The sequence below is a fragment of the Staurois parvus genome, unplaced genomic scaffold, assembly GCF_062004578.1.
Source record: "Staurois parvus isolate SC_StPar_1 unplaced genomic scaffold, SC_StPar_1.0 ptg000818l, whole genome shotgun sequence".
In the NCBI taxonomy this organism is placed as follows: Eukaryota; Metazoa; Chordata; class Amphibia; order Anura; family Ranidae; genus Staurois; species Staurois parvus.
The window spans coordinates 12,597,062-12,617,484 of record NW_028318614.1 but is presented as its reverse complement, the minus strand read 5'-3'; the positions used below and the strand labels follow the sequence as shown (position 1 = coordinate 12,617,484).

General features: G+C 42.2%; 1 protein-coding gene across 4 annotated transcripts in view; it reads left to right on the top strand.

The window, feature by feature from the left end:
* The window catches only part of INS (insulin), a 77,999-nt gene that overhangs the window by 14,879 nt on the left and 42,697 nt on the right, over positions 1-20,423 (top strand). Inside the window, exon 2 of one of the 4 annotated variants that reach the window (XM_089655083.1) lies at positions 18,314-18,405. The exons of the other annotated variants lie outside the window; for them this stretch is intronic. The gene's annotated coding sequence lies outside the window, so the exon portion shown is untranslated. The remainder of the gene's footprint in view (positions 1-18,313; positions 18,406-20,423) is intronic. 4 annotated transcript variants of the gene reach the window in all.

The window sequence follows — 20,423 nt, the reverse complement described above, 5'->3', positions numbered from 1 at the left end:
ACATTTTTAATGAAGTTGAATATGAAATGTTCGGTATTCAAAAAGCAAAATGTGTCTGTAATAAATTGCAGTTTAATAAAGAGGTAATTTCTAGACAATAAGAATATTGCAATATACCCCAGTTTGAAAACAATATGAATCAACTTTAATGTTTTTTTTCCCTTAAATATATTATTCTGGCAATTTTTTACAGATATTTTATATGCATAAATTAACAAAAGATTTATAGAAAGCGGCTTGCACCTATTTATACTATGCTATTTTACTGTCCCACGTGTTGATTTTAGATTTATTACTGAAAAAAATTCTTCAAACACAGGAGGGTGAAGAACCTTAATGCTTGTTCCTCTAATAACATAAAAACTTCTCATTCTGGATGAAGTTATTGCTTGGGCTTTGCAAGAAACAGATTGTTCCAATCCAGAGTAGATAAAGGGAAAGGACTCTGGAGGTCATCTTTCACTATGCGTTAGGTTATAATGCCCTCGGTCATCTCTGAAATATCTAACTGGTTTAAAATGCTATAGAAAGAAACCTTCTCCTTTTCCCAGGGTGGTAAATCACGCCTACTCATTGCAGCCTAAATAAATGACAATCTACCTCCCTGCTTATATTATGACAGATTTATCACTTGTTCGGATAAGACCAATGACTCCACATCAAGATGAAATTAATAAAGAGAATTTGCATTGCCTTTTGTTTTATGAGCTGTGTCTTGACTTGACTCGGACAGCTGACCAACTCCTTATACTTGTGGCTTACCCAGCGGTATTCTTCTCATATACTATAAAATGTGGTGTATTTCTTGTGGTCTGAGCGTGTCTTGTTTGGTTGTATTTGTGGATTTTTTTTGCTTTGGTTTGACATACCCAGTGATAACTACATGAATCTGGAATAATAAAATACACTTAGGGTTAAAGTAATTCTGTATCATTAATTAAAAGAATATTCTGCAATTAAGGTCCTTGTTCTACGGAACAAAAGTGGTTGTGCAACACATATTTTGCAGGCATAGTCAACTGTTGTCACTATCAGGAAGCTGGCCATGAGTAATGATGTGCACGCAACACTAAAACACATGCATGTAGACAGGAAGCTGCTGAGGAAAGCTAGAGGAGATCAGCAGCAATGAGATGCAAAAAAGGATGAAAACAGTATTTTATGGAAAAACCGGCATGGCATTTGTTTATGGTTCACAGTACTTTAGCAAACCAAATAGTACTCTGATTTAGATTTACTTTAAATGTACTAAAAGTACTATTCAAAATTGAAAATATTTCATATAAACTCAGACGGGACCTGCTGAGGGGCCCTCATGTTTGGTATGGACTTTATTTGTTGAAATTACTGGTCTGCAAGCTACTTTTTTTCCCTGTGGTTGCAGGCTTTAGCCGCTTCAAGTCTGGACACTTTCACCCCCTTCCAATCCAGGCCAATTTTTAGCTTTCAGTACTATCTCACTGAAAATTGTGACAGTTACTCAGTCATGCAACACTATACCCATATGAAAACAATGTAAACAAAAATCATTTGTTGCTTACTTTTTGTTATAATACTCTGCAATTAAATAAATTTTTTTCATAAATTTAGGCGAAAATGTATTCTGCTACATTTTTGGGGTAAAAATATCCCAAAATAGTGTATATTATTTAGTATGTGAGAAAGCTGCAGAGACTACAAACTATGGGATATATATTTAAAAATTGATCAGTTGAGATCCTAAAATGCCGGACTCTGGTATGGTATGTGGCAATGATCAGGACACTGGTATGGGGTATGACAGTGATCAGGATGCTGGTATGGGGTATGGTGGTGATCAGGACGTTAACATGAAGTATAGCGGTGATAAGACGCTAGTATGGCAGTAGTCAGGACGCTGGTATGGGATTTGGGGGTGATCAGGATGCTGTTATGGGGTATGGTGGTGATCAGGATGCTAGTATAGGGTATGGCGGTGATCAGAATGCTGGTATGGGGTATGGCAGTGATCAGAATGGTTGTATGGGGTACGGCGGTGATCAGAACACTGGTATGGCATATGGGGTGATCAGGATGCTGGTACGGGGTATGGTGGTGATCAGGATGTTGGTATGAGGCATGGTGGTGATCAGGATGCTGGTATGGAGTATGGTGGTGACCAGAATGCTAGTATGGGGTATGGCAGTGATCAGGGCATTGGTATGGTGTATGGAGGTGATCATGGCACTGGTATGGGTGTGACATGATCAGGGTGCTGGTATGCCATATGGCAGTGATCAGGGAGTTTACTTTCATTTTCCATTTTTTACTATGTGAGTGAGTGCTGTAATTGGCACATCAGTCACTTGGTTAAACACCATGTGATCGCCCAGACAAAGCAATAATGTGATTCTCTGTGTCTGGGTGACACACCGATCGCCGGGCTCCGGGGTGCACGGTCTGTGAGAGGTGCAGGTACGTTAGCCCACATCGGCAAAACTTCCCAGCACATCAGCAAATCTGAAGGCTGCCACGCAGTGCAACATCCTCACCTCCAGTGGCTCTGGTGAAGACTGGGTGGCTCCTTAGATCCTGCAATTCTGACACACCACCATTTGCGTGTGGCCACACTGCTCCCAGGTACACCTGTTTAGTTGTTTCCACTGGCCCGCTGGATTTTGAGTTTACAGTCCCAGGAGGTCTTATCCTCTGATTGTGACATTTAGTATATGTCCCCTATAGTGAGTCACATGACACGCTCAGCTGCAGCTGTAGCGCTTGCCCCCTCTGAAATACCTGGTTAGGTAGTGAGATGCTGCAAACACCTATCACTATGGTACTAAGAAACTAATCTAGTATCTGCAACACTGGTAAAGCATAAAAGCAAATTGTATAAACAATGTACCCTATACACAATAAGGGAAAGTCTCACAGTACCCCTCTACAACAAATGAACAAAAAGAATGTCTCAGAGTGCACTCGTGCATATCTCCATAAATGTAGGTGTATATATGGCTGCTGAAAGGGGTACCCCTGAGAGGTAGTTGTACAGTGTCTGGCACCTGGTTTACATACTTTAGCTTGCCCAATCTGTACAGTGGTACACTTACGGTCCCTTTAAATCTGCATGCAATGGTTGGTTTTGGGATTATGAAATAAATGAGCAATCTCTTGTGGTATTGAACTGTTAACAGTGGTGGCATAAGCACAGCCACAACTGCTCACCAGCAAACCTTGGCCTGGACCCACATCTGTCTCTGGTCTCTGGAACCAGATCCTTAGTGGCTCAGTCCTTTCAATCAGATCCTCAAAGCACAGTCCCAGTGCCCAGGTCCCCACAAGCACAGTTCTGGTACTCTGGTCTCACGGAAGTGTATACAAAGCCCTACAACTGTAAGGATGCATTTTACCTACTTCCCAGAATTCAGTTGTAGGCTGTATATACTGTAGTTTTAAAGAACAATGCAATTCTCACAGGTAGTGTCAGTGACACTGTATTCTGTCATCACGTTTTGGATGTTTGATATATTTTTTTTATTGTTACCTAATTGCTTGGAGTTAATACAACAGCAGCACCCGAAGCTGATTCAATACAGTTTTAAAAAACAGAAAGTCTTGTTTGGGCAGTTTTATCTGCTACACTTGTTTTTTCACCCAGTGGTAATAGTTCTGAATTGACTGATGGAAGTAGCAGCCACAATAGACCTAACAGCTATAGGAAAGTCCTGTTGTATTCAAAGTTTAATAAAATGTCCTAACAGAGTCAACAAAACACTTCAGGATTACAACTGTACATTCCAAGGATAAGGCAGGTTTTTTCCTGAGATAAAAATTAGAGTTCTGCATTTCAGAGACAATAGCCACACATATATCACAGTGGCTGGAGAGTATATAAGCAGCTTGAATTGGTTGCAATGTGAGAGTGCGAGATGAGGCAGTTTTATCGTGAAAGAAAAATCAGAGTTTATTATTTGAGAGAAAACAGATTACAACAGCTACAACAGAAATATTGTACATACTTGCTGCATGTTATGGAAACAGTTTTTCTAGGCCAAGACTGAAGAAGGTGAGACAAGGCAGGTTTCATTGTGAAATAAAATTTAGAATATACTATTTCTGGGACAAAATCCAGAAAGATTGTACATACTCTATGCACCCTATGTCAGCCTTTTTACAGGGACCTGTCTAGTTTTACTATGAAAGTGCTTAATTTCACAGACAACAGCCAGTAATATTGTAGAGACTCCATATACATTATTTAACTGTAGCTGTCACTCCCAAAAGGAGCAGTCCCCAGGTTCTCTTCCCAAACTAGTGCAGTGGCACCCAGGTACACAGTAACATTCACTTTTCTGGCCCAGGGAACAGTCTAGGGGTATCTTTTGATGCTTTATCGAAAGTTGAACTTGGATAGGGTGCAGGGAACTGTGGGATACTTCAAAAACACAATGCAACAATGTGAGGACACCCTTCACTTAGTCAAAGTTTTCTAGCACAGTTCTTCCAGCAGCAGCTAAAGGATTGAGCAGTACTAAGACACCACAAAAATTGTCCCGGTTAGAGTAAACTGTTACTGATGCACAAGTGATAGTAACAGCACAAAGTCACGAGATTTCTACACACTCCGGTATGCACTCACAATGTCCATGGATACTTGGATGCCTCCTTCCAACATCAGCCTATATTCTTCTGCGAACTCCCCAGACCAGATCCTTACTGAAATCCTTTAATCCGCAGGTTCAGAAGAATAGGCCACACAGCTCTAACATGACTGGGACCTCAATGATCTGATGTAGAAGTAGAACTGGGCTGCCTAGAAAGGCAGCAGCCTTTTAGACTGGGACCTTCTCCTCCTGGACAAGAAACCACTTATCCAGGCCCTCCCCTGTCACCCATTAGGCACCCCCCCCCAGGGACTGGCTGAGGCAACATAAATATTCAGGCCATTGATCAGCCTCTTCCAATCCACTTCATTATAGAATCCTACAGGATACAGCGGGTAGTTGTCAAATCAGTGAAGTCCAGAACAGTCCAAAGCAATTACACATCACTCCACTCAATACAGAGAAGCCAAAAAGAACCACGTTTACCCAACCCTTCCAGTAACCTATGTAGGAGGGTGCTACATCAGCACTTTTAGTAGGCCAGTTTTGAAAAGGAAAGGTGCCAGATAGCTTTTAATTGAAAATTCAAAACTAGCATGCATATATTTCACTGAAACCCCCGCCGAAATACTGTATGACTCCATAGACAGTATTTTAGCATTTGTAGTAGGCTGCATTTTTAAAAGAACAGACACCGGACAAACTTTAATCTGAAAATCAACATTACAGTGTATATATGTCACAGAAAAAAAGGCAGAAATATTGTACAGACTCCATCCAGCATTAAACACTTCAAATAGGCAATAATTTGAAGAGGATATGCAGCATGCAGTTTTTATCTAAAAATTAAAATGTACTATTCAATGGTGTATCTTGGTTTTGTGCTGTCCTAGGCAAGACTAATATTGCTCATATTGCTCATCCCCCCTGTGATCACATACACCTTGTACATCCCCCCTTCTCAGTGCCTATACTAACATACATCTTGTAACCCCCCCCTCCTCAGGTGAGCACTGGGGGGTATACAAATGCCGACAGTCACATACACCTTGACCTCCCCTACTGCTCGTACTCACATATAACTTGTAAAGCCCCCCAGTGTCGACACTTACATACACTTTTTACACCCACCACTGCTCACACTCCCATTCAATCCCTTACTTACGGAGGAGGGGGTGGGGGGGATTATACTTTGGGAAGCAGAGCTGCCACAACAAGCAGATCACAGACAGGAGGGAGAGAGATAAAAAGCGAGGACCGCAGTGGAGCCGGCCATCCTCAGGAAAGATGGAGCTTGGCTGTGACAATTCTCCAGCCCAGGGGAACCAGTGGAGCTGCAGGAAAATCAATTAGGGAGCCGCTGAGCTGCCCTGCTCTGAAGACCGCTCACAACTGTGTGCCTTCTTTGGGGCGGGGGGGCGGCGGGTGGTGCTGGCCCCCGAAAGATGCCGCCCTAGGCAAGTGCCTTGTTTGCCTCGAAGTAGATACACCTCTGGTAATGTATATATTTCCCAGAAAAGACAAAAATAATGTACTGAATCTGTAGACAATATTTAAGCACTTTTACTGGGCCACATTTTGACCAGAGGAATACCAGCCAGCTTTTAATCTACAATTCCACATTAGAGTTTACTTTACTAACTGAAAATATGCAGCTAATTATTGTATTGATTCCATACACATGATTTATGCACTTTTAGTAGGTTGCATTCTGAAAAGGAGAGACATCAGTCACGTTTTAATGAAAAAATCAATTCAAAATTAGAGTGTATTTATTTCACACTAAAAACGCCTGAAAATGTGTACCTTTTCCATACAAAGTACCTAATACTTTTAGTAGTCCACATTTTGCACCAGAGAAACAATAGCTTTAACTGTAGAGTGTATTTAGTTCACAGAAAAAAAACTCTAAAATATTGTACTAAGTCCATGCATAGTATTTAGGCTCTTGTACTAGCTCACATTTTGAACAGGAGAGACAACAGAGTTTGATTAAAAATGTAACATTAGAATATTTATTTCACTGGAAAAAACTCCCAAAATATTGTAATGACTATATGCACAGTATTTAAACTGTCACTAAAGGAAACTTTTTTTTTAGTTTTGGATATAGTGGGGAGGGATTAGAACTTTTGTCAGATTTTATTGCTGTCTGTGTCCCTCTCATGGAGATTCACCCTCTCTTTTTGTCATTTTTACAGTTATTATCGAACATGAAAGTAAAAGAAAATCCCAAATTTTGGTTTGACATCAAAAGAGTAATATAGGAGAATTCTTCCAATGGGGACACTAGTTCTGGTGACCCTGGTAATACCTTGGGATTCCCTCACTTTGGAAGCAGATCCTTTCACTTACTGTTTTGGTTATTGGTCAGGAAGTGAAGAGAAATCTTTGCAATGGGACACAGATGGTAAATAAAACTGAAAGGGGTTTCTTTTACAGAAAATAAACCAGGAAAATATTGTACTGAATCTATACAAAGAGCAGTGGTATAGATCACAAACATGGAGACACAGCATAATTTACTTTGCAGAAAATACTATAAATTTTCCAGGTGAGGCCCAGTTGCAGAGCCACTATGTGTGACACATTTACAGTGCCTGGTCACCAGAATACCTCACACATTTTGAGGCACAACCCAGGATTGATTCAGCAGAAAACATATACATTTTGCAGCTAAGTTTCAGCTGCAAAGAAATTTGGTATGGCACCTTTACAGTGCCCAAGAACCATCTTAGGGCAGTAGAGGCATGACGAGATGGCAATTGTGGTTGGCCAGTGGTGGTGGCATGAGAGGGTAATTATGGCAGGCCAGCAGTGGTGGAAGGAGCTTGTAGTGGTTACAGGCCAGTAGAGGTGACAAAGCCTGGTAATAGTGGGAGGCCAGCAGCAATGGAAGGAGTTGGTAATGGTGGCAGGCTAAGAGTGGTGGCAGGACCTAGTAATGGTAGCAGGATAACAGCAATGACAGGAAGTAGTAATTATTGCAGGCCAGCAGCAGTGGAGGGAGCTGGTGATGGTGATAGGAGATAGGGATGGTGGCATGCTAGCAGAAGTGAAAGAAAATGGTAATGAGAGAGATGGCAATTTTCAGGACAGAAACAGTTGCAGGAGTTGTTAATGGTGTAAGTTATATTAATCAGCTGCAGAGGTTTTGTAATCATTGCTGATCCAGTAGGTCCTACTGAGGAAGTCACGTGGTGTGACAATACACGTGTAAAAGAAGCCGGGTGTCAGAAGTGCCAAAACTGGAAGTGATGCAAGAGCTGCAGCCCCGCTGTCTATGTGATATGCATGACTTTTAAATGAAGATGTAAGTGCAATTAATTTAATAAATTTTATTTTAACTACACTATGGGATACTTCTATCTTGCATGAGCACTTTGTAGAGAGAAGGAGATAGCGATTTAAAGGGCCATACCACTGCTCATGGAGATACACAGATCCCATACTCAGGAACTACAGGAATGTCAATATTGTTGGTACTGTATATTGGAGTGGAATCCTATTAAGGGGAAAAGGGTTTTTAGACCTGGAGATTGACAGGTCCATCATCTTAAGTGATGAATGGTGATGGGTATCACTACATATGTATCTGTGAAATACAGCAAAAGTTTGCAAAGAACTGCACAGATTAAGTGTGCATTATGACTGTCAATATACAGTTTAAGGATATTCACTACTTGTTATGGACATTCTTTGAATTGTATGTGGACAGTATACTATAATATCTACATTTAATTTATATTGCACAGTAGAGAAGTTTTATTAGTTGATCTGTATATATAGGGAAGCCGCAGCAATATACTTATGTATCATAGTAATAAATAGCAGTATGTATATTTACACTACTACTTGCGTAAACTCACCCACTGGCACATATATACAACTATGGACACAGACAGTCGGCTTCTAGAGGTGTATGGCTTTATGCACGCGTTGGTTTATGCAAGTAGTGGTGTAAACCCGTACACCACCATTCCTTACTATGAGCAGCTATGCACAGCAGCTGTATAATCTTGGTGCTGAAATAAGCCCGGAGTTGTATGCCGAATAGCACCCGTGTGCATGAAGCGTAAAGCATATGTAGAAAAGAAGTACCTCTGTTACAGCCATTTTTTACTTCACTAGTATTTTCCTAGGCAAGAGCTCTACAACTTAGAGTTAAATGACTGATTGTTATTTCATGTTTTCCTTGTTTTCTTTCTTAATATCCATGTAACTAAGCTTCTACACGTGAGCGTCTTCACTGGTAAATATTTACAAAGAAGAAGAAATTCATCCCTTGCTGTGTCACAAAAGAAAACAGATGGCATCTGATGAATAAAGATGAAAACACACCATGTGCTTGAAAGTTGTCTGTGTTGCATATTGGAAGGCAGCTGAAGACAAGTAACAATGGAAACATGTCATACTAGTCTAGGTTTAGATAATCATTACATAACACAACAATGCCGTGTCCTTGTCAAGTTTTCCTTGTCTTTCTGACGTTGTTGTAAAAAAGTTTACATAAAGTTGGTCATGTATATAAAGAAAACTTCAGTTACAAGTGGTCTATTTATAAAATATTTGTTGGACAAATGTCACAAGCATTTGGCCAGGTTTCACAAATTTTCACTGTATTTATTCTAATACTGTGGCCCCGTATGATCCCCAGTTCCATATGGTTGCCAAAATGTGGTATATTTTTCTAAAATACCTTAAAAATAAAATATAATGCATTTTAGTCACTAGATGGCGCAGATGATCATAGAAAGTCATACTATTAGAAGAAATTCTGGAAAAATGTGTGCTTCTTGCAAAAATGTGTGTGACATTCATCCAATAAATGTTTTCTAAATATGTTTGTAGCACTACCCCCTTAGGAGACGTTAGAGATTTGGGTCCCCCTAAAGTCCTGCACAGCCAGGCAACACACATTTCCTTCCAAACTTGCAATCCAGAGGCAGTAAACAGTCCTTGAACTTGGGATGGCCAAGAAATTGTAAAACTGCGGACAATTTCCTGGAACTATGTACAAGTAGTCAGGAATGGTTTTTCTCTTCTCGTTTTGTGTACCACCTCAGACATCAGATGAAATCTCCTCTTCACCCAGGTGCCTGAGGGAATCCCTGGCCAAGAGGTCCCAGAAACTGCCACCTTAAATGAAAGCAGTCTGAGATGGGGACTAGTCAGGTTTCCCACCCGAATGCCCCTCTTATCCAGCCCAGGGGGTGTGGGGGCTACTCACTCAGTCTCTTCTGCAAGGTTGTGGGTTTGTGGCTGCCATCAGGCCTTATGCTGGGCTGGCTCCTTCCCTGCTTCCCAGGCTGTCTTCTCTCAGGGGACTGTAAGGCTGAGAGATCCTCCCTTCCAGCTCCTCTGCCTGTAGATAGGCCTCTCTCTTGGACAACCTCTCAGTCTCCACACAATATCCTGCTCAGTCCATTTTCCACACAAACTCTCCTGCTGCTGAGCAGGCTTGGTCACTCTAAACGGCTGTCCTGATCCCATGCCAAGCCCCCTGCTTGGAGATTGGCCAAGATCTCTTGAGAGTGCAAACCAGCCACTCCTCACTCCTGCCCACTGAATTCTAGAGACTTCTCCAAGGCTCTAGGTCAGGGGGAAGTTCCAGAGAGCTAGTATGCAGAGCTTCTCAGCCCTGACTGAAATTTGACCCTCTCTGACTATTCCTCCAGGCTGCTACACAGCCTCTAACTAAAATATCATCATCTTGCTCACCCTAGGTACCTAGGAGGGTGCTACATGGTTTATAAACAGACCTCTAGGGGTTTGTTTTCATTCAAGATTCACTCAACTTTCACCCAGTAGTGTGCTTAGAAAAATGGGTAAATCCTGGGTGAAAGCTGGGAGAACCTTTGGAAACATATTGATAAATAAAGCCCTAGAAATTTATAAACCTAATTAGAGTTATTTTTGTCACAGTCATCACTAGCTCTTCTGCCTCACATCTTTTGCAACGTGCTCTGTATCTTGAGGCTGCAACTGACCAAAATGTTTTTTCGTGTTTAGCAGTGCTGCAGTGCTTATAGCATTTGCACTGCAGTGTCACTTCTGCCCTCCTGACAGCTGCAGTTCAGAGCTAAGGGAAGCTCCTCTTAGCTCAGGTCACATGGCACAACTGGGGTGGAGCACTAGGGACCCTGATGTTGGGGGGACTCCGGAGCCCTGATGTTAGGGAGAAACTCTGGGGACTCTGATGTTATAGGTGGACCCTGACTAAAGGGGAGGACTCTGGGGACCCTGATGGATAGGCGGGGACTCTGGGGACCTGACATAAGGGGGGGGTGTGACTCTGGGAACCTCAACATAGGGGGGAGAACTCTGATCTTAAGTGTGACTTTGGGGACCTAATAAAAGTGGAGTGGGGACTATGGAGACCCTGTTGAATGGGGGGGTGACTCTGGAGACCCATATGCTGGGGGGGCTCTGGGGACCCTGATGTTAAGGGTAAGGGACTCTGGGGACCCTGACATAAGGGGGGCTCTGAAAACCCTGATGTTAGAGGGGGCTCTGAGGACCCCGATGTTAAGGGGGGGACCCTGACATAAGGGGGGACTCTGTGGACAGTGATGGAAAGGGGGGGCTCTGGGTACCCTAACATAAGGGGGGGTGACTCTGGGGACCCCAACAGGAGAGGTAGGACTATGATTTTAAGTGGGGCTTTGGGGATCTAATGAAAAGGTGGAGTGGGGACTATGGGGACCATGATGAAAGGGGTATGACTCTGGGGACCCTAATGTTGGGGGGGGGGTTCTGGTGACCTAAGGGGGAGGACTTTGATCTAAGAGTGGCACTCTGGGGACCTGATGTAGGCAGGAATCCTAATGGGGATTTATGATGTAAGAGGGGAATCTGATATGAACAGGGGGGTTTATCCTGACTGCTGCATTCTATATGTTGTTTTGTATGTTACATACTCCTGACTTCTGAACTCTATACATTATTTTGTACATTACATAGTCCTGACCAAGGTGTTTATTGTCCAGGCTCAGTCAGACAAAGTGATCAATTTCTGTGATAAGAAATGCATATGTGATGAAAAAAGTTTAATTTAATTTAAGTTTAATATGCTTCATTCTTAGGTTTATGTGTATTTATGAGACTGTCACTTGTTACATAGTAAGTAGCAGTATTTTGTGGGCATGAGAACTGCGGTATATGTGTGTGTATACAGCAAATAGGCACAGATTCTGTTTAATCACCCCTCTTTAAGCTCCTCCTACTGTTAGGTAAAATCTGTTCTTTGCATCTACTGAACCCTGCACTTTGTGTCCCCTTAAGCCACAGCCAATATTCAGCGCAATGAGAACCACATCCAAAATGTGCTGTGGGGCACTGTGAGCTCCACGCTTTTTTCACAGGCATGAGAGATCAACTTCTGATCTAGTACACAGACCCACTGTTTTCAGAAAACATTCCCATAGACAACTGTACTGGGCAGGTGTCATGAGACACTACTGACGCAGGAGCATTTTTTCCATCCAGTGACACAATAGACTTAGGTCCTTTTTTTTTGCAGTGACACCACAGATGCAGGAGCATTTTTCTTAACATCAACACCACCAATGCAGTGCCCTTTTCTTAAATTTCTTTCTAATGATATCACAGACACAGACATTTTTTTCCTACCAGTGACATCACTGATGCAAAGGCATTTTTCCTCTCAATGACACCACGGACAAAGGGGCATTTTACTTTACAATGACACCATCAACGCAGGGAAATTTTTCCTTACAATGACACCACAAACACAGGAAAATGTATCCTTCCAGTGGCACCTCTGGCCTAGGAGTATTTTTTTTTCTTTTCAATGACACTCAGACTCAGGGACATTTTTTCCAATCTAGTGACACCACTGAAACAGGGGCATTTCTTCCTTTCAGTAACACAACCAATATTGGCATTTTGTACCTTGACTGATGCTGGGACAATACTTTCTATATCACCATTAGCCACATATTTTACTGTAGAAAAAAAGGTGTACTGGTAAATAGCTAATTATGTACATACAGTTAGGTACATATACTGTATATTTGGACACAGGCACAATTTTAGATTTTTTTACCAAAACATATTCAAGCTATAGTTATATAATGGATATGGGCTGAAGTGCACACTCTCAGGTTTAATTTGAGGGTATGTACAGTACATCCATATTAGAGGAAGGGTTTAGGAATCACAGCTCTTAAGCGTAGCCATCCGTCTGTTTTCAAGGGACCAAAAGTAATTTGACAATTGACTCAAAAGCTGTTTTATGGCCAGGTGTGGGCTACTCCTTCGTTATTTCTTCATTAATTAAGTAGGTAAAAGGTCTGGAATTGATTCTAAGTGTGGTATTTACATGTGGAATCTATTCCTGTGAACCTACATCATGTATTCAAAGAAGCTGTCCATGCAAGAGAAACAGGCCATTGTAAGGCTTCAAAAAACAAAACAAATCCCTCAGAGAGATAGCAGGAACATTAGGAGTGGTCAAATCAACAGTTTGGTACATTCTGAGGAAAGGAGAAACCACTGGGAAGCTCAGCAACATAAAAAAGCATGGATATCCATGGAAGACAACAGTGGTGGATGATCACAGGATCATCTCTATGGTAAAGAAAAACTCATTCACAACATCCAGACAAGTGAAGGACACTATCCAGGAGGTGGGCATATGATTGTGAAAGTCAATCAAGAGAAGACTTCCCGAGAGCAAATACAGAGGGTTCACCACAAGATGCAAACCATTCATAAGCCTGAAGACTAGAAAAGCCAGATTAGACTTTGCCAAAAACATCTAAAAAAGCCAGACCAGTTCTGGAAAAGCATTCTTTGGACGGATGACACTAAGATGAATCTGTACCAGAATTACGGGAAGAAAAAAGTATGAAGAAGGCTTGGAACAGCTCATGATCCAAGGCACACAACATCATCTGTAAAACATGGTGGAGGCAGTGTGATGGCATGGGCATGCATGGCTTCCAGTGGCACTGGGTCATTGGTGTTTACTGATGATGTGACAGAAGACAGAAGCAGCCAGATGAATTCTGCAGTGTTTATAGATATACTGTCAGGCCAGATTCAGCAAATGCAGCAAAGTTGATTGGACGGCGCTTCACAGTACAGATGGACAATGATCCAAAACACACTGCAAAAGCAACTCAGGAACTTTTGCAGGAAACGAAGTGGAATATTCTGCAATAGCCAAGTCAGTTACCTGATCTCAACCTAATTGAGCATGCATTTCACTTGCTGAAGGCAAAACTAAAGGCAGAAAGACCCGCTAAAAAAAAATAAAATAAATACATACTAATACTGGTGTAAATCATAGTCAAATCATGGTCAAAAGTAAAAATCAAGATACATCACAAATCCATAAAATGATATTATAATAAAAATAAAATAAAACTGGTGACAGTTTGTGGCAGGTGATAGGTACAGGAGTTGATAGTGACTTCACGTTCCAGTGACGCGGTGATAAATAGTAAAAATACGCACTCACCAGATGCATATCTTTCAATACGCATATAATCGATATAACCAGAGGTCCCTGTCATGGGATGGGATGGATGAGCTGGGCAGTCTTAACAGACTCTCCTCCCTCTTGGTATTGGGCAGCCAAACGGTTGTCTCCCTTGGTATAAATCACCGGGTGTCACCGTGGAAGCCTCTTAGGTAAATGGGCAAGATAACTCACACTGGAACTGGCATCCTCCTCTACACTGGTGGACTGGTGTCAGCAAATGGAAATGGCTCCTGTGCCATGAGGTGTGGGCTCTAGGAATGAACGTTGGCTCAGGGAGGAGTTGTGGTGGACCTGGCCATTTCCAAACTGTTCCTGTTGAGGATATTCCAGTATTTAAAGCCCCAGTTGAAGTCCCACTTTTCCCCATCAAGCACCTTTTCTTGTGAACTCTGGAAGATTGTAGGGTTACAGCAGTCCCAGTGAGCTATGGAAGATTGAAGACTGAGTAAATGACTCCACCTTCATTCAGCAAATGGATTTGACCATTTCCCGTGATGCTCCTGTGTCTTCTGGTTCTGGCTGGGTCAGCTTGCCCACTCAGACTGCCTCTGTTGGCCTCCACTGACTGCTCTGGGTGACTGCGGGCTGGCTCTGCCTCCAGAGTCTGCTCCAGGTGACCGCTTAGACTAGGCTGGCTCTGGCCTCCGTCACATTCCCTCTGAATCTCTCTCCTCTGGCTGGGCTATTTCCACTCAGCTCTCTGTCCCAGTGACAGTCTGTCCCGGCTCCTCCTTGCTCCAGTTGGGTCCACAGCAGCCACTCTTCACAGTCCAGGCTGTGTGGTCCTTGTGATGCTCTGCTTTGAGCAGATCAGTTGCGTGAGCATGTGGAGAGGTAGAGGAGGGTGTAGCTTTGCTGTCTGAACAGTGGACCCATCGCAAGGACCACACAGCCTGGAGTGTAAAGAGTGGCTGCTGTGGACCCAACTGGAGCAAGGAAGAGCAGGAACAGACTGTCACGTGGATTTTAGGCGCCATCGTTTGTTGGCATTTTACAGGTGCAATTTTAGATCTTGACATGTTTGCTATCTATTTAAACAATGTTTTCAACTCAACATTATATTTATGCTTTATCAAAAATGTGGGTATTATATTTTGTTTGTGTGCACTAAAATCCTGTATAATAATAATAATTTAAGTGTATTTTGACCTGAAAATGTGTGTTTGATAAATGGCTGCACAAGTTTCACGCGACATAAAAAATTGCAACAACAGCCATTTTATTCTCTAGACGTTTCTTTTTAGAAAATATATAGTGTTCACGGGTTGTAAAGGGGAGAAGTGGTCTGTAGTGGTGGGAAGTCTGTACCAAGGAGGTGATCTGAACTGAGAAAAGACTGTGTGCACTCCTGCCCCTGCACCTGTGTGTTATGCGCTCCTGGCCCCTGCACCTGTGTGTTACACACCCCTGACCCCTGCATACTATATGTGACACACTCCTGAGCCCTGCACGTTGTGCATAACTAACTGCTGACTGCTGCACTCTGTGTGTTATGCACTCCTGACCCCGGCATCCTGTGTTTTACGCAGTCAAGACCAATGCACTGTGTATGTTACACACTCCTGAACCCTGCACCCAGTGTGTTAAGCACTTCTGACCCCTGGGGCTGTACTAAGGGGCTGGTCTGGGAGGGAAGGGGCCTGTGTTGTGGTTAGGGGAAAGGGATGTGAGAGAATTTGGGGCTATTGAGGATGATCTGTACTGTGGGGAATGTGGACTTGGGGAGATTTTTACTGGGAATGGGGTCATTTTTTTGTAATCTGTACACTGGCCAACACATTACTTACTTCTGAACCCTGTACTCTGCATTATGCTCGCCTTACTCATGCACTCTGTGCAATAACCACTTCTGAGCTCTGCACTCTCCATATGAGGCAGATTATGTATTATGTACTCCTAGCCCCTGCACTCTGTTGTATACTCCTAAGCCCTGTACTATGTATTATCACACACTGCCGAGCTTTGCACTCGATATGTTATGCACTCCTGAGGTCTGCACTCTGTATGTTATCAACTTCTAACCCTCTTGCTCCCTGTGTGTTACACACTCCTGAGCCCTGTGCTATGGACACTACATTGTACATTTCATACTCCTAATCACTGTACTCTGTACACTGGGTGTTATATGACATGACATACCCCTGATCAATGCACTCTAAATACATTATATACACCTGACCTTCTTCTTTAAGATAGGCTGTGTACAGAAAAGCATATCCAATGGATTAGTTTCATTTTTTAAAAATGAGTGTGTTGAGGTTTGTACGAAACTGATAGCCCTGGAGCACACTGAATGGAACGTTGAAATTGCGCTTCTTCACTTAAAGTAGCGCAATTTCAAAGCCGCAGGTCAATGCAATTTCATGACCGACTTGCCTGACATCTGTGTGGCTTCATACACAGATGTCTATGCAAGTCTCACGTGAAATCGCAAAATATAGTGCCAGAACCTTTTTCCCAAATCGGTGCTGCACCGCAGAGTCACGCTGATTTGAACGGTTCCATAGCCACAAATAGGGTGGGACTTGTCATGCAATTTGGAATTGTCAAATCACATGACAATTTGCATCAGTGTGAACCAGGACTTTCTTTTATGGGTGTCACAAGGACAAAGATTAAGGGAAAATCTCTCCAAAGAGGTCCCACACAGTTATTGCCCTACCCACTATATCCAAAAATAAATAATAACTTTTTGTCTGGAGTTGCTATTTAAAGAATAATAATACTTTTGTTTGAAGGTGAACTAATGGCAAACAGTAAAATATTTTGTTATAATTTAAAACTACCCATACATTTATTGATTTCTAATTGTTCTGTCTCAAATGCTGCTAAATGCATTGACATACCTCTATAGACCTAGATTGTCTGGACAATACTGTCACCTGCTGACTTGGCACCATCCACAGGCAGCTTACCTTTACAATAAGAAGTCCAATCATATGCAATTTAACTTTTCACAAGAGCAGTACGGAGAATGTTTTTACATTCTCTCAAAGTGTAAGAAGACAATTACTTCGAATCATATGCAATTTAACCATTCACAAGTGCAGTACGGAGAATGTTTTTACATTCTCTCAAAGTGTAAGAAGACAATGGCTTTTCTAAGCTCTGTCAAGACAATGACTGGGGGGACCTTGGACTGAAGCTAGGACTGAAGTGACTTGTACTAAACAGGAGGGGAGGGCAGAGGGAAATACCATATTACAAAGTAAACAAGTTTTAGTGACCACAAACTGCCACTAGATGTCAGTGTACTACAAAGCAATAGCAACCTGATACTGTTCAATACAGCAACAGACAAATTTCATATAAATAGGACAGAACACTAATAGATTCTAACTTAAAGAAAATGTTACACCAACATTTCATGTTCCTGATGTGTGTCTGTTGTATCATGTACTTGTGTTAAAAATGATCCTGTTCTCTTTGTGTTGCTTCCTTTTTGTGAAATAATTGGTGATTCTGCCAGTCCCCCTGCTTTCCTATTTCAAACTGTCCAAACTAGACATAGAAGCTGATCCTTCCCATCATGGTCAATTTTGTGGCTGTGCTGGGAGCACTACCTGCCTGTCATCCAATGGGCAAGAGTTGTGCTGGCATACCCCCCTGCACAGCCTTTCACTGGAAAGATCAGTATTCTGCTGTTTTTCCACCCCACCTGTCCAAGCCCATTATGCAGCTGAGAACAGAGGTTATGTGATTAATGAAAAAAAAAAAGTTTATAATGTATTTATACACATACACAAATGTTTTGCCTTTTCGTTTAACAAGGTAAGGGTTCGCATATCTATTAACAGATTCCTCTGTCAATCCTAAACCGCATATAAAGAGCAATCTCCCCTGTTGGTTAAAGTATTCTGACAGCTGGTACCTACGGCTGTCAGAATACCTGAACAGTGACTACATCTAATTAGATTGGAGTCGCTGTTTGGTGAACAATATTCACCCCGCTCCTCTGACAAAACTTGATTGAAAAGTCAGCTTTTGTCAAGCCAAGTGTTACCATCAGGGCCACTCACAACTCAAATTTTGTCTGATTCCTGCTGAATGGCTGAATTCTTCCTCAGGCGGCTAAATTGTCCTATATTTTTCATTTATGCTCCTTATACATATATGGGAGATTTTTTAACTGCTAAAGGATTTGTATTTCCATCCTGTGTGTAAATTAAACAGCTCTGCCATGCAGATCAATCCGTTTGGTGACCTGACCTTTCTGTTTTCTTTTCTTTAAATATTACAGGCTACCTCCCTGTTCCCAGCCTGTGACTGGTTAATGAAGGACCAGCAGTAGACTGATGAGATCACTACTAAATGATATCCTGACAGATTCAGGTACTTAAAGTAGAAATTTACCTAAAAAAAAATCTTTACAGCTTTCTGCAAATCACTGATCTGAAATGAAGTATTTCCCCGTCGTGCAGGCAGCTGGATTCGGAAGAAATCTGCACTGCAGAGATGCCTGTCCTCTTCCTGTCTCTGACCTTCCTGGGTCTGCACTGGTTAACAGCTTCAGGTCTTGAGGCCGAACAGCAGTACAGGTGGTGCAACCGGGACACGCCCCCTCCTTCCTCTTTCTCCATTGAGAAATGGTATTTCACTGACAGCTTCTAACATGATCTGCAAATGGAAGAGAGAATTGTGTGACTGATCAGCTTCCCCCATTCTCAGATCATGTTACAAGCAGTGTAATCAATGAAAGAACTTTTCTCACTGGAGGGGAGGATGGAGGGGGCGTGTCTCCATTATACCATCTGTACTGTTGCTCTTCTTGTAGACCTAAAGCTGTTAACCATTGCAGCACCAAACGCCCTGAGAGAGGAAGAGGACAGGCATCCCTGCGCTGAAGATTTCTTCAGGATCCAGGTACTTGCATGACATGAGCCATACTTCATTACAAATAAGTGACATGACTAATGCTGTAGGGAATTAAACTTCAGCTTTAATGGCTTCTCAACTGCCCTATAGCAGAAATACTGCTACACTGCAGCACGGGTGCGCAAAATCACGTATATATACATGATTTTGCATTTCCAGGTAGGGGACGCGCGTGCCCTACCCGCGACGCCATTCTCGGCCATGGCTGACAATCACCGGGTTGCTGAGCATCTCCAACGGGGAGGAGAACTGTTTGTAAACAAAATAGCTCTCCTCCCTGTCAGCTCATGCACACTGCTTTGGATGGGTGTGCACAGCACAGCCATGCAAAGCAGTGTGCTTACAGTGAAGCACACGGACACAGCACATAGCAAAAGAACACACAGTTAATCCTTTGATCGCCTCTCATGTAAACCCCTTTCTGCCCAGTGCCATTAGTACAGTGTCAGTGCTTTTTTTAGCACTGATCACTGTATTGGTGTCACTGGGGATGTCAGTGACACCAAGTCAGTTCCCTCCAGTGTCAGAATGCCTGCTGCAGTTCCGCTATAAGTCGCTGATCGCTGCCATTACTAGTAAAAAAATTATTTAAACAAATCCCAGTATATGTACCGCCATTTGTAAACGTTATAACTTTCACGTAAACCAATTAATTTACACATATTGGGATTTTTGTTAGCAAAGACATGTAGCAGAATACATTTTGATCTAAATTTATCTAAATTTATCATTTTTTTTTTTTGTACTGGACATGTTTAATAGCAAAAATTCAAAAATATTGTTTTTTTTCCTCAAAATTGTCGGCCTTTTTTTTATAGCGCAAAAAATAAAAAATACACAGGCGATCGAATACCACCGAAAGAAAGCTCAATTCGTGGGGGAAAAAAATGAAGTAAATATGATTTGGTTGCAGCATTGCATGACTGCGCAATGGTCAGTTAAAGAAACGCAGCGCCATAACTCAAAAAATAGCCTGGTCAGGAAGGGGGGGGGGGAATCCTCTGGAGGGCAAGTGGTTAATTTAGTTGTATGCTGCTTTTTCTTTCATTGTCTATTCACATGATGGGAGTGACAGTTACTAAACTGCAGCAGAGAAAAATCAGGTCTCCTTCGCTGCCAGGCAGGGCTGTGTGGTTTTGGTAGAGATGTGTAATTCTCAGATCTGGATGGACATACAGTAAACACAAATCTCTTTGCAAGTGAAAGCTTGCAATATATATTTTATCTATGTTTTCCTGAAGTGCAGCTTTAACCGTATTGGTGTAGGGAGTGGAAAGGGTGCTGTTTGATGCTGCTTTAACCACTTGCCCTCCAGAGGATTTACCTTCCTGACCAGGCCATTTTTTGTGATACGGCACTGTGTTACTTTAACTGACAATTGCGCGCTCATGCAACGCTGTACATAAATGCAATGTATGTCCTTTTTTCCCACAAATAGAGCTTTCTATTTGGTGGTATTTGATTGCCTCTGCAGT